This window comes from Felis catus, chromosome A3, assembly GCF_018350175.1.
Source record: "Felis catus isolate Fca126 chromosome A3, F.catus_Fca126_mat1.0, whole genome shotgun sequence".
Taxonomy (NCBI): Eukaryota; Metazoa; Chordata; class Mammalia; order Carnivora; family Felidae; genus Felis; species Felis catus.
In genome coordinates this window covers 122,295,956-122,306,853 of record NC_058370.1, presented here as the reverse complement: position 1 = coordinate 122,306,853, position 10,898 = coordinate 122,295,956, and the positions used below count along the sequence as shown (strand labels likewise).

Here is a 10,898-nt window from a genome sequence, read left to right as displayed (position 1 = left end):
TTCTGCTGTTAGAATATATTCAAATTCTTTAAGAATGAAATAATGTACAAATGTTTTATGTACTGTGTTATAGCTTTTCCCTTTGTTTGTTATTTGTTTCTTCTGTAGGAAAACTGATGGAAACGCAAAAGGAATGTATAGATGATTAATTTCAAAAACCTAGGGAAGCCTGAGGTTTAAATTCAGTTTAAATTCAGTCTAGATTTACTTTCTTCTGCAAACTTTGGAAGGAAATGATGTCACCACTTGGAGTATGAGAAAGTAGGATGCTCTTATCTGAACTGTGGATGATGAGACAGGAGCAAATCCACATCTGTAGGTCTTATACAATGGCTGTCCATCCTCAGAGCTGAAATCCTACCCATCATTCAGGCTTATTCAACAATTTATTTACAGTTTCTAAATTTATTGAAATCTGTTCAACTGTTTTCAGGCAACAAACAGATGGAGTTTAGGATTGGTGAATTCAAATCATCAAGCTCACAAACTGGGAGAAGATGGACTGGGTCTAAGAACAGACTGCATTGTTGAAGACAAAATGAAAGGGTAACCTTTATACACCAGCATTTCACTGCTAGGAAGTTCCAAACTGATGAAAACAGTTGGCTGTCCATCTGGAAAAGGTATTTAAAAATTAACTGAAATTCAGAGTGCTATTTTAAGGTAGCAATTGCTTTCTATAGATGCCCATTCTGTTCCAATGAAAATATGACATTGGAATCTGTTAAAAGATAAACTGAGGCATATTAAAATTTTTAAGGGTTTATCCGAGCAAAAACCGATTCGAATTGGGTAGCATCAAATCGAAAGTGGTGGAAAGCGCCCCCGCCCCCAGACAAGAACTCTGGGTGAGACTTTTATAAAGAATAAAGAAAAGGCAGAAGCAAAGGAAATTATTGATTGACTACTGATTAAAGCCTACTTGGCTGTGTGTGATTCATTGTCCATAGGTTCCAGTTTTATAACCTTGATGTATTTACAGGTTTAGAATTTGATGTGTTTACATAGGCTGCCATAGCATTACAGCCACATCAGTCTAATGGCCTCCTTGTTTAATTAATTTAAATCTCAATAACCTCAATGCTGAGATATCTTCTGCAACTCTAAAAGATACCATTGAATCATTTTAAAATTTAGAAAGTTTGAAGGTGGTAACGAATGTCAGCAATCTATGATGACTTCAGACTATGAAAATGCCAGATGTTAGGCCATAAGATGTATATGACTGAATTTAACAAATTTTTCTTTTTGCACAATTCAAAGCTTTTAATAAAGTGTTCTAATCAATAGTAAAATGCCTGACCAAAGCTATTAGCCTCAGCATTAGAAGGCTAAAAGGTAATACTATCCCAATTATATCATAACTGCTAAGACAGCATGGCAACAATTAGCCTGGAAATATGGCTAAATTACTTAAGTCTTATCCTGAATAAACCAGGGTTCAGATGTACCAGTGTCCAGAATTAAAATCACAATACCATATTAGAAGTCTACAGCTGGTTGATAAATCCTTTTGGGAATATTGCTCAGCCCCAAAAATATGCAAGTTCATAATCTTGGCCAGAGACTTACATGTCACTGGAGCAACATCAGAGTAGTGTATTCTCTCCCTTGACTACAAGCTATCCCTTTATTCATTAGCCAGATGCTAACTTTAAGAAAGGTGAGGCAGACACAAAGCTCACCAAGACATCCAGGGTTCCTCTACACATCACAGCCTCCCTTGCAGTTGGGTTGGGGCCACATAACTGGGTTATGAATAACAGAATAGGAGTGGATGTGATAAACCACTTCCTGGCTTGACTATTTAAAACCTCTCATCATGGGATCCAGCCTTTTCTTTCCTTTCCGAGGCAGTGAACAAAGTCACCATGTAGCTACTGGATAGGAGCAACCTAGGGCTCAGAACTCACTGTTTGCAAGAGAGACACAGGAGAAATGCCCCAGACATACTGGGTGTCATGTCAGAGAGCTACAAACACTCTCCTTTCTGGTACTGTGGTTAAGCCAGTGGGATTTGGGATTTACTTCTTACTGCCGCAAAGACTACCATACATATCCTGACGACCATAAAGCCAATAAAAAGGACCTTTCTGTTTTGACTATAACACAACAGAAAATACCCTTGGTTTCATTCATGCCTGATAGGTTCCTGAGAGATTTCTATTACAAAAGATAACTTTGCTTGATATTCAACCAAGAAGAGGGCTCAGACGTGTAAAAGAGTCATCTCAGCCACTTTCCAAAATTAAGAATCACATAAGCCTCCATTTGTGCAGCAACATCAGCTTTTCATAATGCTTTCACTCACGTACAACCTTCACAACAGCCCGACAACTCTCCTTTGTTTTAAGTGTATAAAATCCCAACCTCATGACTGAACAAAGTGAGTAACAGCAGGATTTTAAGTGCGGAGTCCAGCCACCCAGCTAGGCAGAGCACAGATGAGACAGGCTGCTGCCTTTAGTCCTCTGTAATCAAGAAATGCTCCCAGCTTTCAGCCTTGTTGCAGATTTTTACAAGCTCCTCTCTTAATAACCTTTCTCCATTGCATTCCTGACTTATTACCTCCCTGGCTCCCAGCACTCTTATTTATATGCAGACTCATTCCAGCTTTGCATCCCAATGTTTATGCTGTGTTTATGGTGTTGTCTCCTAACTAGAGTCCATTATCTGCTGAAACAAGAAGGGATGTTCGTGAATAAAACACAGCTTGCCCGTGGCTACCAGACCAGCAGAGCCCATTGCAGGGGGCAAAGATGTATCTCTGCTGATAGGGAGTAACCTGCTGCTTTCCCATGAGCTTCCCCTTGGGTGGCTCCAAGAGGAGGAGGAGGAGGAGGAGGAGAGGGCTGAGAGCATGTGACCTACTTCAGGGAACAAGCCAGCTGTCTTTCAAAGCCTCACTCCCAGGAAGCTCTGCCCCCGAGGTAGATGAGCCCCTGCTCAGCTACTGATAGACTCCACGTCAGCAAGGTTGCATTTGTAGTCAAATTGACTTAAACAGGAAAAAGGAAGACTATATATGATGGTGGCTGGAAGATACTTGGCCCTAACCAACGACTGAGAGGATTTAATGAAGCTCAAAGCCAGGTTCAGAAGCTGTCTCTCTGCTTCCTGCCTGGCCCACTGTCTGGCCCCTTTGGAATAACAAGGAGAGGTTCCTGGCTTAGGCGGCGTGTAGGAGGGCCTGGGAGGATAGGCGGAGCACAGCTGAGCCACTCTCACCAAAAGTCACAGGCCAGGTTCAGCCCTCATCCCTTCTGCCCGCTAGTAACGGCCATAGTAGAAGGTGGTGAAATGTAGGTTAATGTAGGTGAAATGCACAGCGTGCTGGCTCTGAAGTCTGGCTCAGTATCTGAGAGCTGGGTGACCTTGGCTAAGTGACTTAACCTCTCTATGACTTGATTTTCTCATGGATAAAATGGGAAATAAGAATAACTACCTCTGCTGAGTTGTTTTAAGGATTAGGAATCGTGTATGCAAGCATTCATGTACGTATAGAGGGCCTGGTGTGGCATAAACACTGGCATATGATTGGCCCTCTGGTAAATGGTAGCTTTTCCTAATTGTTTTTATAATTATGATTATTAAATGGAAAACTACTTGTGCTCTTGCTCTCATCCACCTCTCACCATCTCTATGAAACCATATGTGTAATGCCAATCCCTCTTCATATGGAACAGAAACAGGCACAGTGCCCTGGGCCTACTTAGTAGATACATATATTTGTTGAACGGAATTGAATTGAACTGAACTGTGCCCAAAATTTTACATCCATAGGCGACTTCCTTGGTTTGCTTCTTTGGCTTTGATATTCCTCTAAAAATTAAGCTTGGCTTACTCCTGCCTAGAGCTCCTGAGTGTTTTGGCTGCAGTTATAAAGTGTTTGTGATTTTTAGTGTATGAAACATTTCATATTTGGTCATGTGCTTTCACATAATTATATTAATACTATGGTGCAATTAAAAAAAAAAACAAGAACAAAACTTTTGGATCACATTTCTGTCTATAGGCTACACGTTTTGGATTTGTCTTCTGCAAAAAAGTGGGAGAGACCCACAAAAAGTCTTTAGAATTCTAGGTGACAGTTTAATTTTGCAGAATATCGGGGTCATGTCTTCTGAGTTCATCACAGAGTCTTGAGATGGGAAGGGAACTTAGAGGTCATCTGTCCCTGCCCCCACCCCAGGCCACGTCTGGCGACTCACATTGAAACTGTGAACAGCACCGGCTCCACAGGCACTGGCACTGACCCCAGTGCACACTGCCAGGCCCTGGGGCAGCAGGTGCCCACAACTAAGGAGGGGCATATAGGCCAATAAAGATTGTGTTGACCACTGCACACCGCGGAGCCTTGCCTGGTCTTTTCCATCTTACAAAATTCAACAGGAAGATGTGAGGCTTATTGAAGGACGCATTCTCAAGGCCCACAGCTCTAGAGTGTGAGCCCATTTGTATGGGCTCATATGCACATCTCTAGACCTGGATCAAGCTAACTCATTATCACAGGGATGACACGCAGGGGCACAATGCATTTCACATACAACCTTCTATTCCTTTATTCCTAGAGGTCACTTATTAAGTTTTTTAAGAATGCCTGCCTTGGCTATGAACCTAGACTTCACTTAGTGCATACTTCCTTCATGAAAATGTATATCCAGGCCTTCATTTGTCATGTTTCTTTTACATCCTTGGCAGTGAGGAGGTGCAGGTGGAGAAAAACCTGCAAATTCAGGTAGACTATGATCCGGTCCAGGCAGTGATGGGTGAGTGCCTGGCCTCGGTCGTGTCCCTGCAGGTGAAGGTGCCACAGAGCTGGGCTTTGGTGGGGATAGCGCCTTCCTTCTCTGCATGCCTAAAGCTCTATTTTACATTTTAAATCACTGTTGTGTCATAGGGTTACATTCTGATAGCAGCCAAGTAGTTAAGTTCAGATTCTTTTCCTCTGAACAGTAAATAGTTTACTTTTCAAATAGCATAATTTTTGAAGTTTTTATTCCTCACCATCACTGTGTTAAGAAAGCTGTCAAGTTTTGTAATTTCATGGAGAAGTGTGAAGTGGCCTTTGTAAGCTCCAGAGGAACCCTCTGAGGCCTGACATTCTAAACGTGATGGCTCTATTTACATATATATTGTCCTTCCAAGGGAAGGCTGGAGGTCCGGATTTGGGATTACTGTCTTAGACAGCTTCTGCTTTGTCATAGGGGCCTTGTCTCTCTTATATTCATGTATACATTCATTCATTCACTCGCTCATTTATTTATTCATTGAAAAGAGTTTATCATTTTATCTTTGATATCTGGGAAGGCTGGGGCCTCTGTTCTGCTATTAAGGAGGGCAATAGGAGTCAGGAGTCAGAGCCGCCTAGAAGAGAGCCCAAGCACCCACAGAGATAAGCAACGTGTATTCTGAGAGATTTTGATACCACCCAAAGAGCTTTCAGTCAAATCAAGAAATTGTATCTGCTGTTCGCCTGTGTTTGTTTGTCTTAAACTATGAATATCTGAGCCCCTTCCAGAGGCCTTCTCAAGAAAACCAACTTGCAGGGCGCCTGGATGGCTCAGTCGGTTTAGCGTCCAACTTCAGCTCAGGTCATGATCTCATGGTTCATGGGTTCGAGCCCTGCATCAGGCTCTGTGCTGACAGCTAGGAGCCAGGAGCCTGCTTCCGATTCTGTGTCTCCCTCTCTCCCTCTGCCCCTCCTGGCTCATGCTCACTCTCTCTCTCAAAAATAAATAAACTTAAAAAAAAACCCAAAAAACAGAAAACCACTTTGCATTTATCCTTGAGCTGGGTTTTGGTTTTGCCTTCTACCTCTGCTCTCCTTGGCTTGACTTCTCTGCACCTGGTTCATTAGGTCTTGCCTAAAAGGTCAAGGAAGCTCCAGGCGGTCCTCACTCCAGAAATGGAGCTGAGAAGGCAGCAGGATTTCAGGGAGTACCAGCCCTGGGAAGAAAAAGTAACACCTGTGTCCAGTACGTACCACAGCTGGCAATAACTCCAGCAGCATCCGCTTCAGTGACATTTAACACAGTGGTCCAAGTTGTAACAATGTTATGCACTCTGGGCTAGGAGCACCCTTACATCAACCCACAAGATGCTCATAAGCACCCTGAGAGGCAGCTTCAGCATCCCCTTTTCACAGATGGAAAAACCGAGAGTGCCAAGGTTACATAGACTGCCCAAGTCCCTCCTAATTAGCAAGTGGCTGAGTTAGCAATTCGAAATAACCATTGGTTAACACCTCCTGCTACAAGCAGTGCCCATGTTAGAAAAGCCAAAGAATGAGGTCAAGGACATGACTGGAATTTTTAAGCTTTTGTAATTTTCCCATATTTGTTACTTATTTCCTCCTTATATTTCCCTGTAGCGATAGAAAGAGTAAAACAATCTGGAAGAGATGGTGCCTCCCACATTGAAGAATCCTAAGGGATATACTGGGGATAAGGATCGTAAAAAAAAAAAAAAAAGAAAGGAAACAAAGGTAGACTAAGTTGATGGGCCCTACTTCAAGGAAGAAAGTAGCATGAGGCATGGAATGATAAGAATTTCTAGGATGTAACAAAGTCTCTAGGTTTCCCTACTAATGCCTGAAAGTTTTACTAATGCCGAGCCTTACTATGTAAAGAGTAAGAAGCCTAAACCAAACTATAAATTATGGATTTATTCATTGCTTTCTGTCACTTGACCTACTTAGTTCTCCTTAATCAGGAATATATACATAGTCATGCACCTAAGAATGGGCACACAAATTAAGATAAGGAAAGATGATTAGGAAAGTGTCTGGCTGGTATTTATTCAATCCCTTTATTCAGCGAATGAATAGATACTGAGTCCCACTGCTGTGCTAGATGCCAGAATCAGCAATGAGAGAACAGAGAGGTATAAATCACAATGTTCTTGCCCTTGAGGAAGGTGTCTGGTATCTAGGCAGAAAAAGTATACCAATGCAATTCTCACAGATGGGAGCAGAGAAAGCCAGAATGCCAGCACATTCCATGGAGGAAAAACTAGGGACAGGTGATCAAAGCCTGCCATCTCTCCATGATAATGAGAAAGCAGCACGGAGGGCCAGTTCAAGACAGACCACAGGTCCGCAGATGGGGTAAGATTTATATTCCCAAAACAATCAGGTCATATATGTACTGGGCAATTGTGTTAACTTTTATGTCTTTTTATTTTAAATAACATAAAATGACAATGGAGAGCTGAGGCCTGGCCAAGACTTTACTAGCATGATAATATTTTATGTTTAATATCAAAGGCTGGGAAAGAATATATCAAGGGTTGGGGGGAGGGAAGGGAATTCCAAGTGGAGGAAAGAGTACAGCAAAGAAGGTGAGGGAGAGCAAGGCAATTCATCCTCCTGAAACTCAGGGGTGGGCCTTCCTTCCACTCAGGGTCCCTTCAAATAAAGAAAGATTCTATCAAGGAAGTGGCATCTCCAGGTGTGTCCCCTCCAATAATACTGACTATAAAATACATGTTATTTTTCCTTTGCATAAGACTGTACACCAACCACCGAGTTCCCAAAGGTGGCATTTAAATAATTTATTTTTAGAGTATTTGTGGAGCTCTTATAATCCTGGCCCTATGTGGGTAAGTACTGTTGGGGGAAAAAATCTGGGTAGGGGTGTCAGAGCTGATGTTCTATTTCATACGGCATCGAGCTAATGGTCCAGTAATGTAGGCAGAAGACACTTAGATTTCTGAAAACAAGACAGTGGGTAATGGATGTGAAGTAGTTAAGACAAGCCAGGTCTTTAAGAGAGCCAAAGTTGGAGGTATTGAAAGCACTCTTTCTTTGCCAAATAAATTAGATGACTTGGCAGATGAGGCACAAAAGAGTGTCAGGCATTTCAGGGAGGCAACGTGTTGTGTGGCAATGAAAACATCTGCAGTGTGGAGAAAATTTGGGGATGGGAATTATGAAGTATATATTAGGGACTCCTGGGAAAAAAAGCGATTATAGCCTGATTCTAAAGGACCTTAAAAGCTAGGCTAAGCTCAACTTTTAGTAGACAATGGGAAGCCACTGAATTTTCTTGAGCCAGGCAGCAGCTTAAGATTAATCCTTCAGGGAGCACAGAATAAACTGGTATGCCCAGATCAGAGAGGAGAATGTCTGGTTGAACCACCATCATCTAAGCATGAGTTGATGAGAACTGGACCAGAGTCCTGGTTGTTGACACAGGGACAGAGAGGTGATTAGTGGCTATGATTTACAGGGTGCATGAAATACTGAATGAAATAAAAAGGATGAAGAAATGTATAATGTTATGGAAAAGGTACTGAGGTGAAATGAATATCCTTAACAATTGTTTATAATACTAAGCATGACTTAAAAGAGTTCTGGGGAGTGCTATTTGGAAGAACTGGAGAAACCGCTAACAAGTTACATACATAACTCCACAGGATAACTGTTGCCTTGCTACCAAAACCACTTGGGGATGGGGGTGGAGGGTAACACTGACTCCTTCCCTTTCCTCGAACCACCCAGTTATCTCTGTCCCTCCACACCTGCCAGGCCAGAAGGCCAAAGAAAAGCTGAGCAATCTGGGGGATGCCATCCAATGTATGGTTCATTCAGGGCAGCCAGGAAAGTGTGAGACAACCTACCTGCTCATCCCAAACTTGTCCCTAAACAGGAAGGGAAAAGATCTCAGTGCTCTCCAGGGCTCTATATGAAAGCAGGTAGGAAATACTTTGAAAAGGGGGGAGTAGAGGGTTAGGGCAAAGGAGCATTGCGGTTCACACTGCTTCCTGGTGCTTCATTTTCCTCATCTTGGCTATTTGGAGCTCTGCTGAAGCCCTCAGGGATGGCATAGGATGTCAATGCTCCAGGAGGAATGCCCTGGGAAACCAGAGCACATTTCTGAGAAAAGTAGGTCCTACTCTCCATAACTCTTCAGCTGCCACCTTCCCAAAGGCCAGCGTCCCAAAACAACCACGGAAGAATGTTATTGCTCCCAGGAAGACTGCAGGAGGCCCTGCCCTTTGAAGTTGAGCACAGCGATTTGTGCTGAGCCAGCCGCCCGCCCTCGTGGAGTTAAACTCTTGTCTCTATTTTCAGCAGGAGCAGCATGCCTCTGTCTTGCATGGAGCCAGTCAACTGCAGACCCAGAGCCCTTCAGTAGCTTCCTGCCTCCTTCCAAGTCATGGAGACTTACTGACTTCAGAGTGATTCCGTAAAACTATTCTGAAGTCAATGAACCTAAGGGTCTAAATAGTCAAATAACAGAGAAGGTTCTGTAAGTGGTTCTTTGCCATGTGCTTCAAGAGATAATAAGACATCAGTCTTCAGATGGTTTCCCAATGACCTAGCATGGTATGTCTGCAGTATCTCCATCATACATGAGTGGCAGCCTCTCTGAAGACTAGACTGGAAAGCAAAGGTTAAGAAGATCACATCAGGAGCCAAACATTCTTGGAAGCTGATGCTTCTCTACAGACTATTGATATTCAAATCCCACCAAGTGTGTGCCCTATTTTAACTGGACCACCTCAGTTAATGAATGCATCTGTTAACTTATTTAGGAGTGGGTTTTCTTTGAACTATGATAGATTCAATTTCCCCCGAGGTGTACCATTCCAAGATCAATGAAGACCTGTGACTTATATTTATATGCAATTCAGTGGGAGAGAAAGGGATTTGTGAATTCTTGCGCCTAGGGATATAATATTAGCTACCTTCAACTCATTAATTAATTATTGCCATTAAATGAATGCTTACTTCTTGCAGGATACTAATCTAAGTACCAGGGAATTAAATAGACAGATAGATGGGTACACAGATAGATAGATACACACACACACACACACACACAACCAATCTTGGTCTTCAACAGGTGCAAATAATCCTGCAATCTTACAAGAGATAAGGATCAGACAAGGAAAGTGTAAGTGTGACACAAGAGCAATAGGAAAAGCAATGTGCAATAATGACAATAATGATAGCAATAATAATTTCAAAAATGCATATATAGCAGTCTGAGTAAGTGAGCACTCTTCGAAGTATCGTAGGTATGACAATCCAATTAATCCCCTCAACAGCCCTGTTGGGTTGTATTGTTGGGCAACACATATTTTCATTTCCAGATAAGAAAACTTAGCTCACAGAAGTTAATTTATGTAAGGTCATAGAGACAGGGCTCGGTTCGATCTAAGGCTATACAGTTTAGTGCCAAGTGCCATGCCCTGAAACACTGTGCTACCAGATTTCAGAGTTAGTCAACTGTAGCACGGTGCAGCATGTTCAGGAAGGCTTCTTGTGGGAACTAGGTTGTAAGCTGGCCTTGAAAAATGAGCTAGAACTCCGAAGTGTGAAAAGGAAAGGAACAGAGCATTCTAGGTAAGATGAACAATCTGAGCCAAGCTTGAGAGGCAGGAATAGCTGTGGAGGAGAGAAACGGCAGTGATTAAGTGTGTGGTCCTTGGAGCCAGAGGCTGCTGCTTCAAACCCTGGCAGCCCCCCTTACTAGCTCTGTGACTTTGGACAAGTTCCCTAGCCTCTCTGTTGTGTCCTAGGTTTCTTATGGTAAAGTGAACATAAAAATAGTGCAGAAGAGTAGATTGGTAAATATTTGTACACCCACTTAGAACAGCCCCTGACACATAATAAGTGTTACACGAGGCATTTCTGAGTCACGGGCACTGAGAGCCAGGCTTAGCTAAAAGGATAAGTGATATTTAACTGCTTGTCAGCCTGTGTCTTCCCCTTATCACTCTCCCCTTTTCAGACCACCTCCTCGATGCCCCAGCATAATTTTTGCCTGGGTATAGAATTAAAGGAAAGCTCCTGGCCAAACCCTGTTATAAAGGACACCAGTGCAATTGCCGTCAAAATAACCACAAACATTTACCCAGAGCCTGTAAGTGAAAAGCACTTTTAGGTG

General features: G+C 42.7%; 1 long non-coding RNA gene across 1 annotated transcript; it reads left to right on the top strand.

Moving 5' to 3' along the window:
* Positions 1 to 437: 437 nt before the first annotated feature.
* LOC109498358 lies at positions 438 to 9,535 on the top strand. Its single transcript, XR_002155147.2, has 2 exons — positions 438 to 623; positions 9,077 to 9,535. It is a non-coding gene; the product is annotated as an uncharacterized LOC109498358 (long non-coding RNA).
* The last annotated feature ends 1,363 nt before the right edge of the window (positions 9,536 to 10,898 follow it).